Below are 4966 nucleotides of genomic sequence, written 5' to 3' on the forward strand. Positions count from 1 at the left end.
GGATCAAGAAATTTTTCATTGGTGCTGGTGGTGCTTATTTGAACAATATTGAGAATTTTTTTTTTTTAATATTGAGTCAGAAAAATAAAATTGAGGCAGAAAAACATGTTCCAGAGCACATGCTCAGGAGTTAAATTGTCTTGACCCAATGTCTACTGAACTTACGCAAGTTAATTAACTTCTCTGAACTTCATTTCCTTGATTTGCAATAATACTCCCAACTTCACAGGGATGTTCTCAGGATTTAAAGAGGTAATTCACACAAAGTGTTTGGAACTGTGCTTGGCTCTGTGAATGCTGGCTATGACTGAAAGGTTGGGACTACAGGAGAGCAGACAGGTGGGAGGGGGCAGGTGGCCTTGATGAAGAAGGCGTCTGTTATTCTGATAGAAGGGAAGCAGGAAAGATGAGGTGGAGGTAAGAACCTAGAGAGAAATGAGGGAGTTCATGAGGCTGAGGTTTTATATGTTAGGGGTTTGGGGCTTAAAAAGCTGTTTGAACTTTGATGAAGTGTCATTGGATGTGAAAGGAACCACACATCACAGCTCAGACATGAAAAATGAAGGAGGATTCGGGTGCAGGAAGGTGTGCTACAGATGCACTAGGGGATATGGCTAGAAAAAGCCGTGCTCTGGGTGAGTTCAAAGCCACAGGTGGAAAGAACCATTTAGTTTGAGCATTTGCATTGGTTAAATGTAGTATATTCCTTTAGCTGCTCTTCTGAAACTTACAGCATTAATCCCCAGTCTTGAGAAGTGTGCAATGTAGCAGTCTTTACATCTGATCAAGTAAAAGAGGTGGGAAGATATAACAGCTGGGGATCTTTGGCTATGGGGAAGAGAAACGAACTCCGGCTAAATTAAACAAAAATAAAAAAATGTGGAGTAGCTCATGGGATTTAAAGAAAAGTTGGAGAATCGTATCTCAGAGAGCATAGACCCAAAGGGCCCAATGGAGCAAAAGCTGACAGCCCATCTTCCCAGGGCCTCAGACCTTCCAGATGACAACTGCACCTCCAAGGGTTTGTCCTCCTGTGTAATCCCCTGAAAATTTAAACTCCAGAACAGGTCTGATGGGCTTGCTTCAAGGCGTATGGTCACAATCAGATGGCTTTCTGAAGATGTAACTTTATTTATTTATTTATTTTAAAATTTGTAGCAGTACTTAGTGTCCAATGGAAACTACTCTGTCTGTCAAATGATATCTCAACTGCAAAGTTTCTCTTACTGTTGGTGGACAGAAAATGACATGGGACAGTCATTATCACCGTGGCAACAGGATCCAGGAACTATCAGAGGGAAATTGCACCTGGAAGGGCTGGCTTTTGAGCAGTCATCTTCAGCTTCTTCTGCAAGTCTGATGTGCTTAGTTTAGGGCATTGAATATGTATCTTTAATCACCCCTATTCGCTCTTTTTTTCTGTTGTTGTTAATCATCACCCAAGTATATATTTTCATTGATTTTTAGAGAGAGTGGAAAAGAGGGGGAGAAACAGAGAGAGAAACATCAATGTGAGGGCGACACATCCATTAGTTGCCTCCTGCACCCACCCAGACCCAGGTCAGGGATTGAGCCTGCAACCAAGGTATGTGCCCTTGACCAGAATTGAGCCTAGGACCCTGCTTTATCCACTGAGCCAAACCAGCGAGGGTCCCATTTGCTCTTAGTAAAGTCGGCTGGACCTGAGGAAGGGTGGCTCTAGGAAAATAATCTAATATATTTTTCTTTTCCTTCTTCAGTGAGTACATTATGCATCTGTTATGTGCCAGGTGCTTGTTAGGAGAAAGAGATATCTATATAATAAAAGCATAAAATGCTAAGTAAATGGGACAGCTGAATGCACTGAATGACCTTCCAGATGTCATTATGAATGTCCTTCCAGAAGCCACTGAGGCAAGGGCTGAGACAGAGACAGTTAGGGGCAATCAGGCAGGCAGGCAGGGTGGTTAGGGGAAATCAGGCAGGCAGGCAGGCAAACAGTTAGGGCCAGTGGTCCCAGATTGTGAGAGGGTGCAAGCTGGGCTGAGGGACCACCTCCGCCCGCCCCCCATGCATGAATTTCATGCACTGGGCCTCTAATCTTCAATAAAGAACAAAGCCAGACAGGGGCTCTGCTTCCCTGGAGGGTAGGATTGAGGGTGGGCCTGAGATAACTCAGAAAATAAAACACACAGAGTAGGATAGAGCTCCCCTGTAGGATAGAACTGTGGTTTGCAATTGTACAATATAATCATTAAGTTAATACATTAAGATTATACAATTGCAAACCACAGAAATGCTCTGAAGGAAATGAATGCCTCTAGGAGAGAGTAAAATGAAGGAGTCTGATCTAACTCGGGAGCTGAGTAAAGACTTTCTACCGAAAGAGGTGCCAAAACTGAGATCTGAGGCATGAATGAAGCGTATGGCCACAGAGCTAACAGTGTGCACAAAGCACCCGCGACTGGAGGAGCCTGTGTTATACCCTAGTAGCAACTTCTCTCTCAGCATCTGGCAAGTTTGACATAAACACAGATTTACAGTTGACTCCACCTGTTCCTATTTGTGATATCAGGGTACCTCAATTAATGAAAGAAAATTTAAAATGTGGGTTCATGAAGTCACCTACTTTCCTGAGGACACAAGTTATTACTTTTTTATTGTATCTTAGCTGATACAGACCTAGAGGCTGAATAAACATTTTGCAGTAAAATTAAGTCAAATTTTATCAAGTAGCTTTCTGTGGTATGACATTAAGGATCATGTTATGTAGCTCACAATAAGGAAAATAAGTAATTTAAAGCGAGTTTTCTGTTGTTGTTTGTTTTTCTTGAGAGAGAGATTTATTGTTCCACTTATTTATTCACTCATTGGTTGATTCTTTTTTTTAAAAAAAATATGTTTTATTGATTTTTTACAGAGAGGAAGAGAGAGGGATAGAGAGCTAGAAACATCGATGAGAGAGGAACATTGATCAGCTGCCTCCTGCACATTCCCTACTGGGGATGTGCCTGCAACCAAGGTACATGCCCCTGACCAGAATCGAACCCGGGACCTATCAGTCCGCAGGCTGACCGGTTTCGGCTGGTTGATTCTTGTAATTGCCCTGACCAGTGATCAAACCTCGACCTTTGACATATTGGAACAGCATTCTAACCAAATGAGCTTCCCAGCCAGGGCTGAAGACATTTTATTTTAGCTTTTCCTATAAATGGCTTGGTGGCTTGCTATTCACTTGAAATAATCCTATAAACTCATGCAAATCAAGAGGTTCAAATCTTCATGTTCACTTTAAGAACACTTGTGAAACTGCCCCGGCCATCAAGGGTATACCTATTCAAAAGTCACCAAGTATCTGAAGGATGTCCCTTTGCAGAAGCAATGTGTGAGGTTCAGCCATTACAGGGGTGGAGTTGGTAGGTGTGCCCAAGCAAAAATATTGGGGCTGATCACAGGGTCAGTGGCCCAAAAAGAGAGCTGCATGTTACTGCACAAGCTTAAAAGTGTAGAGTAATGCTGAACTTAAGGGTTTAGATGTAGAGTCTCTATTCTTTGAGCACATCTAGGTGAATAAAACCCCCAAGAAATGGTGTAGAATTTCCAAAGCTCACTGGCTGCTTAGCCCCCACATTAGCTCTCTCTGCCACATGGAGGTGATCCTACTGAAAAAGAGCAGATGGCTCCTAAACCAGAAGAGGGGGTGGCACCGAAGAAAAAGATACCCCAGGAAAAATTGAAGAAATAAAAACTAATGGCATGGGAATAAATTCAGCATAAAATAAATGCAAATGAAAGTTTAAAAATTATTTTAAATGAACTCTCTGTAGAGAATAATTGTATGAAATTTGCATAAACTGCAAGAACCAAGATAGATGTTTTTGTATCTGTGCCTGTAGTTATTAATTAAATATGACACCTTAAAACGTGTCTACTAAATAGAATTAAATGTTTATTCTAGACATAAATGTTTTGCTTGGGTTTTAAAAATTCTAACAATATATTATTAACTGTAAAATAAAAAAGCGAATTCTAACAATATATTATTAACTAAAATAAAAAAAGTGAAGAAAACATAGATCAAACTTTATAACTGTTCTTTAGAAACGTTTTTTCATGCACAAATACCTATTTTATGTAAAGGTTGGTAACAGAACTGCTTTCAATACTAGTTCAAAGTTTCAATATTATGCTGGGCTTTATTTTTAAATTCATAGGATTTGGGGGGGAAACCGTATTAAAAGTCATTCATAACCACTATCTACTTATTTTTTATTTTTTAGAATTTTTTTTTATTGATTTTAGAGAGGGAGAGAGAGATAGAAACATCAGTGATGAGAATTATTGATCGGCTGCCTCTTGCAGGCACCAAACTGGGGGATGGGCCTGCAATCTGGGCATGTGCAATGACTGGGTATCGAACCGTGACCTCCTGGTTCATAGGTCAATACTCAAACCTGAAGCATGCAAGCCACCATCTAGTTTTAAAGCACTACCATTACTCTGAAAAGTTTCCTCTTAAATTTATGTTTTTCTTTTGGAAACAACCATAGCCTGAAAAGAAAATTATATGTAAATGACTACTACAAAATGTTTGCTGTTGATTAGGCAAGCCCATCAATCTCAAAAATCCAATTTAAAAAATAAATGACATCCAATCAACAATCCCTCTTCTGCCCCCAGGCAACCACTGATCTACTTTTTGTTCCTTTACAGAAGTTTTGTCTTTGTCCCAGTTAAATTCAATTAATCCAGAGAAAAATGTGGAAGAAATTGCATATACTGTAGTTTAACATGTCCATGGCACATAATAAGAGCTCAGTAAGTGGATTCCCTGGTACATTCTATGCATAATGTCTGCTGAATGTATTGCAATTACTTTTTAATATTTATTTTCTTCTTGGACCAGTGTGCAAAATAATATATCTTCAAGAGTTATAAAGAAGAGAAATATGATCCAATTCTATCCAATTCTATCCTTTCAGGTGCT

At 39.8% G+C, this 4966-nt stretch overlaps 1 non-coding gene across 1 annotated transcript; it reads right to left on the bottom strand.

The window, feature by feature from the left end:
- Positions 1–1150: 1150 nt before the first annotated feature.
- Positions 1151–1371, bottom strand: LOC118715853. Its single transcript, XR_004986992.1, has one exon. It is a non-coding gene; the product is annotated as a small Cajal body-specific RNA 13 (non-coding RNA).
- Positions 1372–4966: the final 3595 nt, after the last annotated feature.

Source organism: Pipistrellus kuhlii, unplaced genomic scaffold, assembly GCF_014108245.1.
Source record: "Pipistrellus kuhlii isolate mPipKuh1 unplaced genomic scaffold, mPipKuh1.p scaffold_m20_p_11, whole genome shotgun sequence".
Taxonomy (NCBI): domain Eukaryota; kingdom Metazoa; phylum Chordata; class Mammalia; order Chiroptera; family Vespertilionidae; genus Pipistrellus; species Pipistrellus kuhlii.